Source organism: Mobula hypostoma, chromosome 4 (genome assembly GCF_963921235.1).
Source record: "Mobula hypostoma chromosome 4, sMobHyp1.1, whole genome shotgun sequence".
Taxonomy (NCBI): Eukaryota; Metazoa; Chordata; class Chondrichthyes; order Myliobatiformes; family Myliobatidae; genus Mobula; species Mobula hypostoma.
The window spans coordinates 117765534-117775094 of NC_086100.1; the positions used below are offsets into that span (position 1 = coordinate 117765534).

The following is a 9561-nucleotide window of genomic DNA, read 5'->3' on the forward strand; positions in this document are numbered from 1 at the left end:
TTCACACACACAACTGTTGACTACTGACACTTTGCCTATTAAGGTTAACCTTTCTAACCATCATCATGCATTGGGTTTAAGACTTCTGGATTGTAGGCAAAACCTCATCCATTACTTTGATAGTAAATGTACTTTGAATCACGCTGTACTTTAATCTTTTTTAAAATATACTATTTATATAAATAATGCAATAGGTTAGGGATCCAAGAGAAAAAATGATATAGTTAAAAACTTGAATTAACATATCAGTATATTGCCAAAACATAGATATATTCATGTCAAATTTGTAGTGTTGTTTTCACAGTATTGATGTATTCTTTCGCAGAAGAATACATCAAGTATACCTTAATTTACAAATGCATTTTGTGATCTTTTTAGTTGTCTATTTTCTCCAGTTAAATATATTTAACTGAATTGAGCTGAACTGAATATATATCTAAACTCTTTTGATGACTTTTGTGGTTGATGTTTTACACTGTGTTTTTCGTCTTTTTTTTGCTGTTTGCATGATTTGATTTTTTTTTCCAATGGGGGGGGAGGTTGATGTTTTTCTTTGAACGGAATCAATGGATTTGCTTTGTTTGCTGGCTGTCTGTGGGAAGATGAATTTCAGGCTTGTATACAGCATACATACTTTGATAATTAATGTACTCTGAACTTTGAATCTTGGACCACTCAAGGACCATTTTGCCATTAACATTTACTTTTGATAATGTCCCTGTTATCAGTTTACAATATTCTAAATAAATTCTAATAAGGTAGTATAATTAACCCTTCAGCCAAATATCATGCATCAAATGTATGAAAGTTGGAATATTCTCCAACGAGTACCAGGTGGCATGAAGCCCAAGATTTATCCATGTATTATTGAAACCACAGCAATTACAAAGATTATATCAAGTAACACACATCAAAGTTGCTGGTGAACGCAGCAGGCCAGGCAGCATCTCTAGGAAGAGGTACAGTTGACGTTTCAGGCGGAGACCCTTCGTCAGGACTAACTGAAAGAAGAGCTAGTAAGAGATTTGAAAGTGGGAGGGGGAGGGGGAGATCCATTTTCGGATGGGGCATTAAGTGTCTATCCACGGCCTCCTCTACTTTAAAGATGAAGCCACACTCAGGTTGGAGGAACAACACCTTATATTCTGTCTGGGTAGCCTCCAACCTGATGGCATGAACATTGACTTCTCTAACTTCCGTTAATGCCCCACCTCCCCCTTGTACCCCATCTGTTATTTATTTATATACACACATTCTTTCTCTCACTCTCCTTTTTCTCCCTCTGTCCCTCTGACTATAACCCTTGCCCATCCTCTGGGTTCCCCCCACCCTCCGTCTTTCTCCCTGGGCCTCCTGTCCCATGATTCTCTCATATCCCTTTTGCCAATCACCTGTCCAGCTCTTGGCTCCTTCCCTCCCGCTCCTGTCTTCTCCGATCATTTTCGATCTCCCCCTACCCCTCTCAAATCTCTTACTAACTCTTCCTTTAGTTAGTCCTGATGAAGGGTCTCGGCCTGAAACGTCGACTGTACCTCTTCCTAGAGATGCTGCCTGGCCTGCTGCATTCACCAGCAACTTTGATGTGTGTTGCTTGAATTTCCAGCATCTGCAGAATTCCTGTTGTTTGCGAATATATAAAGTACTGTTATTTCCACATATTTCTTATCAAGTAATTATTAGGAAAAGTGTTTTGCTGAACATTCTTGCGTGTTACTTGCAATGTCATGTAATCCTTTCAATAGCTTCTACTTGCTGGTGTTTTCTGATTGTTATCAGTTAAACTATTTAGCTTCATCTGAGCTGCTCATTAATCTTTGAAATTCCATCTCAAGTGACTTAACAGAAGTTTTCTGTGAATTTACATTATTATTGACCAACACACAAATAACGTCAGGACAGCGTAAGCCAGAAAGTATTTTCATAAGCATCATTAGGCATGTACTTTAATGACTTCTATATTTCTGAATAGGTGGTGATAGTAACTTTCAGAACAACATGCTATTGAATATGCAACATAAATAATAACAAAACCAATTTTTGAATGAAACTCCTATGGATTATTACTGTCAGTGTTTCTATTATTTCTGTACCTTTTTTTCCCTTTGTTCTTGAGTGTGTATTTTTTTTTAATGTTGCAGTTATATGTCCCCAAAAGTAGTATTTGGAAATATAGTATTTTCCCAATATGATAACACCATGAACAATGCAATATTATTCAAAATTATGTCATTATTTTATACATAAAAGGTCAAGTGAAGTTCATTTTCATTTATCTATAACATGTATATAATGTATGTAACCATATAATGTATATAGAAAGGAGACAACGTTTCTCCAAACCAGGGTGTAAAGCACAGTAGTACATATAACACTTGATAAGTTATGAAGGCAATGATAAAATCTATAGATGAATCACACATAAATAACAAAGTAAAGTGTATTAATATTAAATATTGTAAGGTAAGGAACAGATTAACCAGTGATACCTCGAATGCGATGTGACCAGGAGTTAGAACCATAATGGTCTGGGGGAAGAAACTGTTTCTCATCCTGACTGTTCTTGTCTTTATGCATTGTAATCTCTCGTTTGATGGTAGAAAGTCAAAGAGGATGCTGGATAGATGGAAGGAGTCCTTAATAATGCTAAGGGCCCTGCATTCACAGCACTCCTGATAAATGTCCCCAATGGATAGTAGGGAGACCTCTATGATACTCTCAGTTGTTCTCACAGTTCTTTGTAGGAACTTCTGGTCTGATACCCGACTGATCCCCTACCAAATTTTTGCTCCTGTAAAACGCAGTTACAGTTATGGGAGTGGGGAGCCTTGCTTGCCTCGATCTTAGGAAGTGAAAGCACTACTGTGCCTTTTTGTTCAGGGAAGAGATACTAAGGGATTGGGTAAGGTCACCCATGATATGAACTCCCAGAAACTTGGTGCAGTTAACTCTCTCTACAAAGGAGCCATGTATTTGCAGACATGAAGCCACGAAGTCCTCAATGATTTCCTTTGTCTTCTCCACATTTAGGCTTAGGCTGTTCTTCTCACACCAATCCACCAGCCGTTCCAATTCCTCTCTATACTCAAAAGTGATTCTAATGTACATTGTCTTTAGCCTCTATATCTGGCATTGTAATACTTTAATCACTTAGGAAGCCCTTATATCAACTGTGGATCACAAGAGCCCTTCTTTGGGGTCAGTAAGTTTACACAGAGTACAGGGCAGTGATTCTTTCTTTCTGTTACATGAGTAATTTACATTTTTTCAATAAAACTCATCCTTCTAACTCATTTAGTATGGGAAGCTCAGTAACTTCATGATGACGTAAGATTTTGTGTGGCAAAGCAGGAGTGATAGGAATACAAAGCACAAAGTCAAAAGAATTGACTAAATCATTGAGCACATTGACATTTTTAAAGACCATAAGACATAGGAAAGAATTTGGCCATTCAGCCCATTGAGTCTGATCCACCATTCCATCATGGCTGATTTAATATCCCTCTCAACCCTAATCTCCACCCTTCTCCCCCAACCTTTGATGCCTTACTAATCAAAGATCTAACAACCTCAGCTTTAAATATACCCAATGACTTGGTCTGCACAGCTATCTGTGGCAATGAATTCCACAGATTCACTACCGTCTGCCTAAAGAAATTTCTCTTTCACTCAGTTCTAAATGGATGTCCCTTTATTCTTATGCTGTACCCTCTGCTCCTCACTCAGCTCCACTACTATGGGAGACATCCTCTCCAGAAACACTCTATCTAAACCTTTGAATATTTCATAACTTTCAATGAGATTCCAATCCCCCACACCGCCCCCCCCCCCCATTCTTCTGAACGCCAGTAAGTACATGTGTTAGTTTCTGGTTATACATGTGTTTTCTACATCCAATTTTTTAAAAATCTGCAATGTTGATAAACCTTATTGTCCATATCCAGCCTTTTTCTCATTTGCTTCAATGTTTAACATTTGCAACATTATTTCTTATTATTATGACTGATGGCTGAGAATACAAAACAATTCAATTATGTTATGCATTTTAAAAATCAATTTGTAAAAATAACAATAAGGAGCATTCATTCAGTTCTAAAATAGCTATTATACCCTTCAGATTTCTGCAGTACAATAAAATAGCCACATTATTTTCCTAATCCATATTTTAACAATAAGTTGTAAATGACTAGTTTTACTGCAGTTTATTTTCTGTTAGTTAAATATTCTCATTTGTTTTAAACTTTTCAAGAGTTTTGGATAGAACAGGACCAGAGGCACGGTTGTTAAGTATAAAATGTATACAAAGTACTTGCTCTACCTCAAACATTGAATTAAATTGAAAGCAGCACGTTAGCATAGCAAGCTGCACTGCCACCTCACAGCTCCAGCAACACAGACGTAATCCTGATTCCTGGTGTTGTCTCTGCAAAGTTTGTATGCTCTTCCCGGACATGCACGGACTTCTTCTGGCTGTTTCAGTTTCCTCCTCCCACACTCTATAAATTTACAGGTTGATATCTTAATATCAATTATAAATTGCCTCTAGTTGAGTAGAAGGAATTCATGGTAAAAGCGGGGAGAATAGAAGGGATGAGGGTAGGATTGGTGTGAAGATAGATGCAGATGATTCGTGTAGACTCAGTGAGCTGAGGGATACGTTTTCCTATTGTGATTCTCTAAGGTTCAATGAAACTCAATTGCCATTTCTACTCTGCGTTTCCTCTCATTATACCTATCTATGGAAACATCTGTATTTTCAACTGATACAATTATTATTTACAGGGGATACACCACTATTTCTCTCTTGCCAGCATTCTGTAAGGATGTTGTTCCACTTTTCCAAAGCTCCCCAAATTCACTTTCCTTCCTGCGGCAAACACAGGACAGGCAGCACCAGATCTTTCAACTCTTCTCTCTGTTCTTTAAAATTGGAGTCACAGAATCATAGAAAAGTAAGGCACAGGACAAGGCCCTTTGGGCCATCTAGTCTGTGCCAAACCATTTAAGCTACTTAATGTTATAAGGGGCTGTTGGGAGCGGACCCATTTGCAAGGCACAGACACTGAAGTACTAGGAACAGGACAAGGTTTATCAAGAAAGCAAGGGGAGTCAGGAAGAAATGATGCTGGACTTGGACACAGGCCTGGATGAGACAAGGACACTGGGCCTGGGCTAGGACCAAGACTAGGAAAGTGGGACCAGGACAAGGAACTTGGAACTAGGAGCCTGGGCTAGGACTTCGAGCCAGAGACTGGACAGGGACCCGAAACCTAGGTCTTGACTCAGGCTCAGACCCCGGATCTAGGTGAAGACAAGACGTGGCTAGGCTACAGGACTGGACATGGAACTCCTGCACAGGATGAGGCACATGGACAGGATGAGAACACAAAGCCTTGACTTGGACAGGACGAGGTTCTTAGACGTCGCCTGGACTGGACGAGGGAACTCCAGGGCAGGACGAGGCTCTTGGACTGGGTTCAGCTCAGCTCTTGGACTCGGCTTGGTTAGGCTCCTGGGTACAGAGCCAGAACTCCTCCTTAGAGCGCAGGGCCGTGACCCTTTCTAGGACACAGGGTCAGGATGCTTTCGCAGGGCTGGGACCCTTTCTTGGATGCAGGGCCAGGATGCTTTCTAGGACGCAGGTAAACTGCCGAGTGACTCCTGGACTGGATGAGAACATGAAGCCTTGACTTGGACAGGACTGAAACATGGCACCTGGAACTTGGAACACAGGAACACAGACCACAGAGCCGGGAACCCTCCTTGGGAACAGGACTTAGGGCTGGGACTCTTCTTTGACACGGTCACTAAACATGGGGACACAAAGAGATAGTTCCAAACTCAACGATAGATAGTTCCTTATCTTGGCATGGCAGGGCTGTGGTCTCACTCCAGTGGTTGAACTTGACAGGGATGCAGGCAAGGCTTCAGAAGGAAGGGGAAGGAAACAGTCTAGCGGGGAATCCTTGGTTTGAGAGGTATTCGTGTGCCAGCCCAAAATGAGAGTCAGGTGCCTCAATTAAGGCACCCAATGGAACAAGGAAAAACAGGAAAACCCAGAATAGGGAATCGATGGACCAGACCGTGAACCAGAATGCGGACTTCATAGACCGGACCATGACACTTACTCTCATCGATCTGAACCGGGACCATAGCCCTCCATACCTGTCCCACTCATGTACCTATCCAAACTTCTCTTAAATTTTGAAATCAAGCTCGCATGCACCACTTCCATTGGCAACTTGTTCCACACTCTCGTCACCCTTGGAGTGAAGAAGATTCCTCTCATGTTCCCCTTAAACATTTCACCTTTCACCATTAGCCGATGACCTCTATTCGTAATCCCACCAAAACTTGGTGGGAAAAGCCTGCCTGCATTTACCCTATCAATAACTAAAATAATATATTTTTAGTTGCCATATACTGCATTCATTGTTCAGGACATTGTCACCACCACATTGGGAGGGCCATATGTAGGTTGAGTGTTCGTTATAATGAAGAAACCAATTGTTTGGGGGACCATCCAATCAATGCCACTTAATTTTCCGCCCTCTCCCACTTTGACTTCTTATCAGCCTTCTGACTTGTTTCTATGAAACTCATTTAACAAAAAATCAAGGCATGGAAAGCAGCTTACGTTAACCCTGAGTTCAGCAGATTTCAGATAATGACCACTGCCCCTTCTTCTCCACATGTGCTGATGATGGTAGTGCTGTTAATTCTTCCTCCTCCTTTGGATCCATCTGTTTGCTTCACTTGCTTTGTATCATCATTATCCCTTTCTGTCATTAATCTCCCCTGCCTTTCACCCAACCTTTGCCTTCAGTTCTGTTACTCGTTCAAAACCTGTTACATCCAGCGGCTTTCGGCTGGGATGAAAAGGCATTAAACTGAAATCGTCGCTATTTCACTCACCAAAGCGGCTGCCTGAGATGCTGACTTTTTACCAATAGCCTCTCCTCACATTTAGTTGTTTTAAACTGCATTAGAACAAAATCCCCAGAATTATTTGAAAGGTCAGAAACTGCCCAAAAAATGTGACACGCCAAACAATTCAAACTGCATGGCAGTAGCTTAATGGGAATGCGAGAAAGTCAGCCTCCTCAAATCTTCAAACTGATTGGTTTAACTTTATATTTTGGCAATGGCTGGATATAAAAATAAGACAGGCGATTACACCGTCCATTGATATTCCCTCTGAAACACATTGATGGATGTATCGCAGTCTCACTCAAACGCACCCACACACAAAATCCAATCATTGTGAAGCATCATGTGCTACGAATCTACGCCGATTCTGTCGTTACTTGGAATCGTCGATTCCTAATCAATTACCTAATGTTATCTGATGGGCCGTGCCCCCGAAATCAAATTCCTTACGCACATGTTCGGACTGAATCACATTAGATGGAAGCTTATCCTTATCCGGTACGATTTTGCCTCGTAACTATCCTCTTCCCAAAGGCAAACCCCCTTTAATACTGCGCATTAGAAACGTAGCATGTGCAATTGCACATTTGTCCATGGCACAGCCTCAGTTTTGAACATTATTGTGAATAACTTTTGAAATGTAATTTTCTCATTGTTACCTAAATATAATAATTCAAGTAAAATAAATTGGAAGCTCGCCCAGTACTTAGGCAAGTGTGGAAGAGATGGGAACCACCTCTAAACGAGGTTAGTAACCGCCAGAGGGATTAGCCGCGGGAGTTCTGGTAAAGCACATCAAAGGAGATTGAAGAGTCTGACACTTTATACGTCTTAATCTATTCTCTCGAAAGCTCGAGTCAAATAAAAAAAAACTTCAACTGATTCACATGTTAATTTAGGCTGAACTTCATCCACACCAGGTTCCCCGCAGCTGCCTAGCGCTGCCATACAGCAACTGTGTGCATTTGCAACCGTTTACAAAGCCGAGCAAGTTAGGGCATTTTTAGTAACAGAGCTCCATCAAGGCAGAAGAAAAAGGAATTGCCTTGAGTCTTCTACAAAACTGAAACGCTTCAATAACAATATTGACTCCGGGGCGTTTTGCAAGATGCAAGGAATAAAAACTCATTAAATGTCTCGAAATATCTTCCAGAATTTACATCTCGTCCGCCGAACAGCAATTAACCCAGGATCTGAAAACGGTATTGTAAACGTACACTGGAGCTCGCTTCGGGCAAATCTTCGACTCCTGCTAAGTGTATTCTTGCTATATCTGACGCCGAGACAATTGTCCAGTTTAATCTATCAACTTTATTAATGTCACTTACTACGTGCCAAACTTGGATTTCTAACTGATCAACGACACCGTTGCATGAAATGTTAAATATCGTATGCCGGTACCTTCCATAGTACTCGTAGATTTTGTTCCCAGTAGTTTGAAACTGTACGTTTTCATTTTAACTCCTACGCAGTCCGAATCTGTCGTCTCTTTTACACATGCTCCTGGATCTGTTGGTTATTTTCAGCAATGTCTTATTTCATCCCTTTAGAAATCTGTAGGCCTGGTTACTGTACTTGAAAGACACCGCGAAAAATAGTAGCAGTTCACGAACAAACACACTTCACCTTCAGTGGTTCTCCATCACCTCAATATATCAGATATCTTACCTTTTGACCTACGCGGCGTTGGGAAGCAATGCAGTTTCTGCTTCTAGCCCAAACACTTCCAGATAAACCGAGTAAGACACTCGAACTAAAAGCCGTCCCTCAAACCTCAAACAAAATTTGCTAAATAAAAAGAAAACAAGTGGAAAACACTGGATGTGTTAAGTAGTGAGTTGATATCAGAGCTGCAATAATCCCGTTTTGGAATTTCCCGTGTGGTATTGGGTCGGAGGGCAGCTGGCTGCTGCCTGCTATCCGCTGCACTCTAACCGTGCACGGAGCCAGGCGCTCCGCTCAGTCTGTCTGGCCGGCTGTCTGCGCCTCTTTAACCCAACTAGCACTGAGTGAATGAACAGCTCCCAGCGCCGCTGCCCGCGCCGACGCTTCTGCCCGCCCCCTCATTTACATACCGGCAGCAGCCCGGCCAATAGCGTCCTCAGAGTTCACCTCCGCCTGCCACGGGTGTCGGGTGTCGGGTGCCGGGAGTCATCTCCGCCTCTTCGACGTCGGACTCCCGCGTTCTCAGCTGCGTCTGGAAGGGATTTCCCTGACCGCTTACACTCTTGCACGTAAAGTATGTTCTCACTTGATAGAAAATACGCGTCCGGTAAGCTTGGTTATTATTTTAAATGGGCTGTTTTTGTGGCAAACAGCAAAAAAAAAATAACTGTCTCATCAGAAAGCATCATCTCGGCGGCTTGAAAAGTTACATAAAAAATCTTTGCTCCTGCCCAGTATAATTGACAGAATTGCATCAGAGATCGCGTGAGTTTGCGAAAATGTTATTTCTTACTCACAATCATATTCTGTCACCGTAACGAAGGTCCATCTTTTCCTAAACAAAAATTACAACTCTCAGTTGAAACACGCAGCAAATAGCTGAAACCAGTATTTTCAAGTTGATACTAAACGTGTGATTGCAAAATGCAGCTTGTCACCAGGACAGATGCTTGAAGCTGGTGCTTTCAA

The 9561-nt window shown here is 41.6% G+C and overlaps 1 protein-coding gene across 2 annotated transcripts in view; it reads right to left on the bottom strand.

The window, feature by feature from the left end:
• The window catches only part of fstl5 (follistatin-like 5), a 792341-nt gene extending 783395 nt beyond the window's left edge, over positions 1 to 8946 (bottom strand). For both annotated transcript variants that reach the window (XM_063045029.1, XM_063045028.1), the window contains exon 1: positions 8596 to 8946. The gene's annotated coding sequence lies outside the window, so the exon portion shown is untranslated. The remainder of the gene's footprint in view (positions 1 to 8595) is intronic.
• Between the last annotated feature and the right edge of the window lie 615 nt (positions 8947 to 9561).